Genomic DNA, 10,549 nt, shown 5'->3' with positions numbered 1-10,549 from the left:
CTGATCTTCAGGAGCTATATGAATCTGGAAATAGCCTGTGTAACCATCTAAAAAGCAATAATGTGATTTACCTGACAGGCGATCCAGCATTTGATCAATGAATGGAAGAGGATAGTGATCCTTACGAGTGGCCTGGTTTAGGCGCCTGTAATCAATGCAGACCCTCCAGGCATTTTGTACTCTGGTTGCTATGAGCTCTCCATGCTCATTCTTCACTGTAGTGACTCCAGACTTCTTAGGCACCACTTGTACTGGGCTTACCCATTCACTGTCTGAGATTGGATAGATGATATCCGCCTCAAGTAGTTTGGTCACTTCCTTTTTGACAACCTCCAAGATAGTGGGATTCAGTCTTCTCTGGGGTTGATGAACAGGCCTAGCTCCCTCTTCTAAAAATATTATGTGCTCACAAACTTGAGGGTTGATGCCTACTATGTCTGCCAAACTCCACCCAATTGTCTTCTTATGCCTCCTCAGCACACTAAGTAACTGCTCTTCTTGTTGAGAAGTGAGTTCCCGTGCAATGATAACTGGAAACTTCTGCTTGTCCTCAAGGTAAGCATATTTGAGGTGTGGAGGGAGGGGTTTTAATTCTAACTTCTGCTCTTGGCCAGGCTCTGGATTGTCTGGAGTTGGTGACAATGGTAAAGTACTTTCATTGTCCTCAGAAAGTGTCCCCACACTCGGACCTTGTCCTATGTACTTCTCTTCTAACTCCTCCTGGTGAATTTCAGCTACGGTTTCATCTATGATGTCATACTGGAGGATAGAATGATCTTCTGGTGGGTGCTTCATAACTCCATTCAGATTGAAGCTTACTACTCGGCCGTCTATTTCAAAAGAGTATGTTCCTGAAAAAGCATCCAATTTGAACTTCGAGGTCTTCAGGAATGATCTTCCGAGTAGGATTAATGATGGCTTCTCTGAGTCATTTTAGGGCATTTCCAGGATATAAAAATCAATGGGAAATGTGAGCCCCTTAATGCCCACTAATACATCTTCAGCAACTCCAACCACTGTAATAATGCTTTTATCTGCTAACACAAAATGAGTTGCCAACCTTTTTAAGGGAGGGAGCCTCAAAATAGCATATATAGACAAAGGCATTATACTCACACATGCTCCTAAATCACACATGCAGTTAAAAAATACCACACCACCAATAGTACAATTAACCATACATGGACCTGGATAACTATACTTTTCAGGTATTCCTCCCATTAAAGCAGATATAGAACTACCTAAAGGAATAGTTTCTAATTCATTAATTTTGTCTTTATGTATGCATAAATCTTTTAGAAACTTTGCGTATTTAGGTACCTGCTGAATAACATCAAAAAGGGGAACAGTTACCTCAACCTTTTTGAATATTTCTACCATTTTGGGATCAGGTTCCAACTGCTTCCTGGGCTTCCTTGCAAGTTGTGGAAAAGGAATAGGAATGGCGTTTTCTACAGTGTCTGCGCCCTTTGGTGCTTCTTCCTGTGATTGAGCTTCTTCTTCTTCAGCCATGTCCTGTATGTCCTCTTCCTCCTCAACATCTTCTATTTCCACTACCTCTTCAGCTGAGGCGTGTTCTAGTGGGTTTGGCTCTTCCTGATTCCTCTCTTGCAATGTGGTTCTGGACCTTAGGGTGATGGCATTGATGCCACCCTTTGGATTGGGTAATGGTTGAGAGGGGATTCCACTGGAGCTCAAAGACTGGTTATTAGAGTTATTCATTGATCCAATCTGTGAGACAAGAGCTTGCAAGGTAGAGTTCAGACCATTTAGAGTAGAAGTAAGGTTATTTTCCATGGCCTGTTGTCTCTGATCAATAGATTGTAGTAACTCATCATTAGAAGATGAAGAAGGACAAGTGATCTGAGAGGTCTGTTGTTGGTTGTGCTGTGATCCTTGGATTTGCCTCAGGTGAGGTGCTCTGTAAGGCTGGTTCTGGTTCTGCTGCCTGTTGTTGTTGTTATTCCACGTCTGATTTCCCTGATTGTCTCTGCCTCCTCTGTTATTGTTGTCCCTCCAGCCCTGGTTAGAATTATCTCTCCAACCTTGGTTCGAATTGTCCTGCCATCCATGGTTGTAACTACCACCTTGATTCTATCCTTGATTGGGACGGTCATAGAAGTTATGAGTGGCTGCCACAGTGTTGTCTTCTTGCTGGAGCTGCGGACATTCATCAGTATAATGGCTATAATCAGCACAGATTCTGCACACTCTATGTGGGACTAACTGTTGGCTTTGTTGTGGTGGAGAAGGTTGAGCTTCCTGAACTTGTTGTTGATTCAATTGCATCTGCTTCAGTAAGTTAGTCATTTCACAGATACTCTGAGTTAGAGCACCAGTCTCTCTGCTAGAGGATACTTCTGCAACAGCTTTTGAACAGCCTTGTTTCTGCCTGTGATTCTGAGTAGATTCAGCTAAGTCGCTGATCAATTTCCATGCCTCATCAGTGGTCTTGTACTTTTTCATAGACCCATTGCTAGCACTTTTCAATGTGGTCTTATCTTGGGGCCTCATGCCCTGTGTGACGTAGCCGAGCAACACTATCTTGTGAATCATATGGTGGGGGCATGCTTCTAGAAGGTTGTTGAAGCGCTCCCAGTATTCATAGAGAGTCTCGAATTCGTCTTGGACAATCATGGAAATGTCTTTCCTCAGTTTGTCAGTAACTTCAGCTGGAAAGAATTTTTTCAAAAATTCTCTTCTGAGCGTATCCCAGTCAGAAACAGTTGCTGCGGGTTGAGTGTAGTACCACTCTCTCGCTTTTTCCTCAAGAGAGAACAGGAAGGCTTTCAACAGAATAGAAGTTTCATCTACACCATCACGCCTGACAGTAGAACAGGTTGCTTGGAAATCTCTCAGGTGCTTGATAGGCTCTTGAGCAGGTAAGCCATGAAACTTAGGCATCAAATTGAGCAGTGCAGTCTTTATTTCAAAGTCTGTAGCCACTACTGGGTGATGCGCTTGAAATGGTTGCATTGTGAAATAAGGGGCTCCAGCCTCCTAGATAGTAATTCTCCTAGGTGCTGCCATGTCACCTACACGTAAATCAACCGAATCAGCAGAAAGGGAGCTTGTTTCTTCCTCAAGTGACGTTTCAGATTCTCCCTCAGAGAGGACTAACCGACGCCGAACTTGCCTTATTTGTGAGATAGTTCTTTCAATCTCAGGATCAAATACTGGCAAGCTTGGATCAGGAAGTGAACGCGTCATTTAACGAAAGAAACATGTAGCTCATAGTAGCAAAAATAAAATAAAATGCAAATAAATAAATTTCAATCAATAACTTAGCACTCTATTGCAACTCCCCGGCAACGGCGCCAAAAATTGATGTGGCGGAAATTGGCGAGTTAAGAAATTGTTATAAGAGATACGTTGCAAGTACAGTTCTTAACCAACCAAAAATCCACTTATCAATTTAGAAGGGTTGTCACAAAATGATAATTTAAAATACTGGGAGTATGAATCCCAGGTCGTCTCCCAACGAGTTGCAGAAAGGTGTGCTATTTTATTAATCAGATGTTTTCAAAAATGGTTTGAGTTGATAAACAGGAAATTAAATTAGAGAATTTATGTAATTTAAATAAAAACCTCGACTGGGAGTAGATTAGTTGGAAGCCCTATTCTTGTTGGAGTACTCTCAAGATTAATTGATAATTGAAGGTTGTTTTGCTTAGTTATCCCTTACTAGGTAGAGGAAAGCCAAGCAAGTTGGAAAGTTATTTCTATTCACAAGTTCCAATCCTTCCCCTTGGAGAGGATTAGTGTCAGTGACTAGAGGACAATCCAACAATAAACCCAATTATAATTTTTTTCTTGAGCATTCCAACTCAAGGTCCTCCTTTCAATCAACTCCCAATCAAGTTATGGAACTACTCGCTCATTATGAATGTAAACTCCATAACATAAGAAAGGGAAGTAAAGAAAGACATGATAAATAATAATCAAAAGATCAATTAAAAATAAAAATAGTTCTTGTATTAATAAATTCTAAAAATAATCCAATAGTAATTCTGAATAAATTGAAGACATGGAAGAGTAAGAGACAAGTAAAGAAAACAAACTAGAATGATGAAGTTCTGACAGAGGTAATAACTTTTCTCAATATCCCAATCCAAAAAGCAATAAAATCAAAATCCTAAGAACTATGAATGTGTAGAGAGAAAACCTAGAGGAGGAGTAAAATTAGATCTAAAACTAAAATTATGCGGAATGAGTGTTGTCCTCTCGTCTCTGCATGTTCCCTGGCTCTAATATGCTTTTCTGGGCAGAAAATTGGGTTAAAACAGGGCCTAAAATCGCCCCCAACGAATTTTGTAGATTCTGCAGATCGCGCACGTCACGCGATCGCGTCATCCAGGCGTTCGCATCATCCAGCGTTTTGCCTTGCCACGCGTGCGCGTCATCCACGCCTTCACGTCACTTGTGCAGTTTCTAATCTGCGCGGTCGCGTGAGCCTTGCATCCGCGTCACTGCAATTTTCTCTTTATGTCGCGCGGTCGCGTGAGCCATGCGTCCGCGTCACTTCTCGCTGGTTATCTCCTTAATTTCTTGTGTTCCTTCCATTTTTGCAAGCTTCCTTCCTAATCTCCAAGTCATTCATGCCCTATAAAGCCTGAAACATTTAACACACAGATCACGGCATCGAATGGAATAACGGAGAATCAAAATACAAAATTAAAAGTTTCTAGGAAGCAAGTTTTCAACCATAAAGTATTTTTATGAAGGAATTATAATGCATGCTTAGTTAATGAATAAGTGGGTAAAGATTTGATAAAACCACACAATTAAACACAATGTAAACCATAAAATAATGGTTTATCAGGCGTCTGTCACGTGTACGCGTAGGTCACGCGTGCGCGTCATTTGGAAGTTTTCCTTGTCACGCGTACGCGTCAGTCATGCGTACGCGTCATTTGTGCTCTGCGCCAGGCACGCGTCCGCATTGTCCATGCGTGCGCGTCGCTTGTGCTTTGTGCTAGGCACGCGTCCGCGTCGTCCACGTGTGCGCGTCGTAGCCATTTTCTTCAAAACTCCAGTTTGTGCGTTCCTTCCACTTTTGCACGTTTCCTTTCTGTCCTCTAAGCCATTCCTGCCCTATAAAGCCTGAAAATACTTAGCACACAGATCACGACATCGAATGGTAATAAAGGATAATTGTGGGGAGGTTGATACCGATCTCCATGGGTTGGTTACCTTCTTTTCAACACCAATGTCTTATTTTCTTTGTTTGTTCATTGTTGCATTTGCATGTTTGATTGCATATTTGTTTGATTTTGTGCATATTTTACCACTTGGTTGAAGTAATATTTCCTTTTTCAAGAAATTTTTTTAGAGTATTTCACTAATTTAAATTAAAACTTTTTATTAAACTTGTTTGATGGAATATTATATTGGAGCATGGTCTAGAGCTCGAAAACACAAAACCAGTGAGATTTTGAGCCTAATTGATTGGTTGCATCTTATCAACCAATATTTTATTTTTAGTGTGTGTATTTTTCTCTCTAAAATTGTGATCTTTGTCTTGCTTAATTCTATATTTTTATTGTTTGATGTATGCATCCACTTATATGATTAAGGCCTTTGTTTCACTGAGCTTACATACCTATATGGCCTTACCCTTTCATTATCCTTTGCAAACCAATGTTGAGCCTATTATACCCCTTTGTTCTTTACTTTAGCACATCATTAACTCTAAGTGGAAAACAATAATAATGTCCTTAATTTGAATCCTTGGTTAGCTTAGACTAGTGAGAGTGCTCATGAATTAAGTGTGGGAAAAGTGGATTTGGAAACGTTTGGTTTAAGAATTGGGTGTTATATATCTTTATAAAAATGTGAAAGAAATGTTTAGGACATATTCATGCATTCAATAATTTAATCATATGCATTGAGAAAGAAAATAATAAATATAAAAAAAATAGGCATATATATAAACAAAAAAAATGGAAAAGAAAAAGAAAAGAAAAGAAAAGAAAAAGAGCAAATAAGTAAAAGGGGACAAAATGCCCCAAAGTAAATGGTGAAAGCAATGCATATGTACTGTACTTGGAATTAGAATGCATGAATATGTGGTAAACATAGATAACAGGCAGTTAGATTTTGCATTTTGATTACATGGATTGTCTAAGTTAGGTGGAAAGTTTAAGTTAATTAAGGATTCAGATTTTAGTCCACTTGGCCAAATACAATCCTACCTTGACCCTAACCCCATTACAACCCTTAAAAGACCTCTTGATATGTGTATCTGTGCATTAATTCTTTGTTGATTGGTAGAAGAAAAGCAAGCCTTAGAAAGCAAGATTAGTAGAGAATTGAGAAGATCGAACCTTAAACACCTGAGCGATTAGAGTGCATACACTTCCGGTGAGGGTTCGATGCTCGATTCTTTGTTCCCGGCTTTCATGAGCTATTTTCTTCTGCAAGTTTACTTGTATTTTATTTTGTGATTTGAAAATTAGTGAAATCCAATTTATATTTATTCTGAAAAGATTTTTTTACTTTTAACCAAGTAGGTTGAAAACATTTTGCATTTAGTTGCATTCATATAGATAGGTTGCATTTTATACATTCTACCATTCCTCTTCACTCTTTTATAGCTTCTCTTGAGCTTAGCATGAGGACATGCTAATGTTAAGTGTGGGGAGATTGATAAACCACTATTTTATGGTTTATCTTATGCTCAATTGAGTGGTTTATATCAATTCTTTACTCACTTATTCATATGATTTCCATGGTTTTACATTTTCCTTCCTAATCTTGTGCTATGATTGAAAACATGCTTCTTTGAGCTTTAAATTTGATATATTTAATCCTCTCTTATTACCATTCGATGCCTTGATATGTGTGTTAAGTGATTTCAGGGATTATAGGGTAGGAATGGCTTGGAGGATGGAAAGGAAGCATGCAAAAGTGGAAAGAATACAAGAAATTGAAGAAATTGCTAAGCTGTCCAACCTGACCTCTTCGCACTCAAATGGTCATAACTTGAGCTACAAAGGTCCAAATGATGCGGTTTCAGTTACGTTAGAAAGCTAACATCTGGGGCTTTAAAATGATATATAATTTGATATAGTGGCCGTACATCTAGGCGATGCAGACGCGTCGCAGTGACGAAAAACCAACGTGACAGAATTCGTTCCCATCGATTTCTCAAATTGATTCATCCACTTAACTTACCTTCATAGTTAGAGGTTAACAAAGTGGGAGAAAAATCCAATTCTCATCACAATTGATAAGGATAACTAGGATAGGACGTCCAGTTTTCATACCTTGTCAAGAGTTTTTCTAGTTATTAATTTATTTTTCTTGCCATTTAAATTACTTGTTCCTTATTTCAAAAATCCAAAATTCTACCTTTTCCATAACCAATATTAAATCATATTTCCTTGGTGCTGTCATTCTATCTGCACATGAATCAACTGAATCAGTAGTAAAGGAGCTTGTTCCTTCCTCAAATGGCGGTTTAGATTCGCCCTCAGATGAGACTGGTGAATCGATAACAATCACTTCACCACCCTCTGAGACTAACCTGCACCGAGCTCGCCTAATACGTGAAAGAGTTCTTTCAATTTCAGGATCAAATGCAGCTAAGCTCGGATCAGGCAGTGAACGCGTGGTGCACGAATTGTAAATCACACTTTTCACAACTCGTACCACTAACCAGCAAGTGCACTGGGTCGTCCAAGTAATACCTTATGTGAGTAAGGGTCGATCCCACGGAGATTGTCGGCTTGAAGCAAGCTAAGGTTATTTTGTAATTCTTAGTCAGGAGATCAATAATAAGAGTGATTATATTTATGAAGAGTAAAAAGCATAAATTAAATAGTACTTGTATGCAGTAATGGAGAACAGATTGAGGTTTTAGAGATGCTCTGCCTTCTGAACCTCTGCTTTCCTACTGTCTTCTTCTTCACGCACGCAGGTCTCCTTCCATGGCAAGCTGTATGTTGGTGGATCACCGTTGTCAATGGCTACCATCCATCCTCTCAGTGAAAATGGTCCAAATGCGCTGTCACCGCACGGCTAATCATCTGTCGGTTCTCACTCATGTTAGAATAGAATCCGTTGATTCTTTTGCGTCTGTCACTATGCCCAACACTCGTGAGTTTGAAGCTCGTCACAGTCATCCCTTCCCTTATCCTACTCGGAATACCACAAACAAGGTTTAGACTTTTCGGATCTCAGGAATGGCCACCAATAATTCTAGCCTATACCACGAAGACTCTGATCATGAACCAAGAGGCTAAGAGATACACACTCAATCTAAGGTAGAACGGAAGTGGTTGTCAGGCACGCGTTCATAGGTTGAGAATGATGATGAGTGTCACGGATCATCACATTCATCATGGTTAAGTACGAGTGAATATCTTAGAATAGAAACAAGCGTGTTTGAATAGAAAACAGAAGTAATTGCATTAATTCATCGAGACACAGAAGAGCTCCTCACCCCCAATCATGGAGTTTAGAGACTCATGCCGTAGAGATACAATGTAAAATGTGAAAATGTCATCTGGTGCAAAATAAATCTCTAAAAGTTGTTTAAATACTAAACTAGTAACCTAGGTTTACAGAAAATGAGTAAACTATGATAGATAGTGCAGAAATCTACTTCCGGGGCCCACTTGGTGTGTGCTGGGGCTGAGACTTGAGCTTTACACGTACCTAGGCTGTTTCTGGAGTTAAATGCCAGGTTGTAACCTGTTTTGGGCGTTTAACTCCAACTTGTAACCTGTTTCTGGCGTTTAACGCCAGAATAGGGCAGAGAACTGGCGTTGAACGCCAGTTTGCGTCATCTAAACTCGAGCAAAGTATGGACTATTATATATTGCTGGAAATCCTTGGATGTCTACTTTCCAACGCAATTGAGAGCACATCATTTGGACTTCTGTAGCTCCAGAAAATCCACTTTGAGTGCAGGGAGGTCAGAATCCAACAGCATCTGCAATCCTTTTTCAGCCTCTGAATTAGATTTTTGCTCAGGTTCCTCAATTTCAGCCAGAAAATACCTGAAATCACAAAAAAATACACAAACTCATAGTAAAGTCCAGAAAAGTGATTTTTATTTAAAAACTAATAAAATTATACTAAAAACTAATCAAATCATACTAAAAACTATGTAAAAATAATGCCAAAAAATGTATAAATTATCCGCTCATCAACGCATCATTCAATGAAAGAAACATACAGCTCATGGTAATAAAATAAAATAAAATACGCAAATAAAATAAAAATATGTACACTAATTAATAATTCAGCTCACAATTGTAACTCCCCGGCAACGGCGCCAAAAATTGATGCGTGGTAGAAATTAGGCTAATTAAGAGATTATAATATAATAGAACAGCGTTGCGAGTATAGCTCTTAACCAGCAAAAATCTGCCTCATCAATTTAGAAAGGTTGTCACAAAAGTTTAGAATAAAAATACTGGGAGTATGAGTCCCAGGTTGTCTCCCAACGAGTTGCTAGAAAGGGTGCTAAGTTATTAATCAGGAGTTTTTCGAGAACTTTGAGAGTTGAATGACAGAAAATAAAAAAATTGTAATTTAAAAGAGAAATATATACATATTCTAATTAAAAAGCCTTGACTGGGGGAATGATTAATCGGAAGTTCTATCTTTGTTAGAATTTTTTCAAGTGTAGTGTAAAGAGGTTGTTATTTTCACTTAGTTAACCCTTACTAAATAAAGGAAAGTCAAGTGATTGAGCTAACTCTTATTCGCAAATCATAGTCCTCTCCCTTGAGAAGGTCTAGCGTTAGTAAATACAGAATTAGCCAAAAACTTCCAATTTAACTAATCACTTAAGCATTCCAACTCAAGTTTCTCCTTTTAGTCAACCCCCATGTCAAGTTGGGAATATACTCCATTGACATGAAAATTACTTGCATAGAATTAAAAAGGGAATAAAAGAAAAACATGATAGATAATAACTGTAATTTAATTAAAACTAAAAGTAATCATTTTCATTAACAATTCATGAAAATAATCCAATTGTAAGTTTAAACAAGAATTAAGAATATGGAATAAATAAAAGAGTAAGGAAACAAACTAGAATAGTATCTTCAACAGAGGTGATGACTCTTCAATATCCAAAAGCAAAAGCAATAAACTAATAAACTATGAATGTAAAGAAAACCTAGAGGAAGAGTAATTCTCTCTCTAGATTCAGATCTAAAAAACCTAAAACTATGCTAATGAGAATGTGTCTTGAGTTTCTGCATGTTCCCTGGCTCTAATCTGTGTTTCTGGGCCAGAAACTGGGTCAAAACTCGGCCCGAAATCGCCCCCAGTGCTTTCTGTTATTTCTGCAGATCGCGCATGTCACGCGTACGCGTGCGCGTCATTTGGCGAATTTCCTTGTCACGCGTACGCGTGCAATCCACGCGTACACGTTAGACACACGCACGCGTCACTGCAAATTTCTCCATTCCGCGCACTGGCGTGAGCCATGCGTGCGCGTCAGTGCTCGCTGGTTATCTCCTTGGTTTCTTTTGTTCCTTCCATTTTTGCAAGCTTCATCTCCATTCTTTAAGCCATTCCTGTCCTATAA

The sequence above is a fragment of the Arachis ipaensis genome, chromosome B02, assembly GCF_000816755.2.
Source record: "Arachis ipaensis cultivar K30076 chromosome B02, Araip1.1, whole genome shotgun sequence".
Lineage (NCBI taxonomy): Eukaryota > Viridiplantae > Streptophyta > Magnoliopsida > Fabales > Fabaceae > Arachis > Arachis ipaensis.
The sequence above is the reverse complement of the archived record's forward strand: the minus strand, read 5'-3'. Positions refer to the sequence as shown.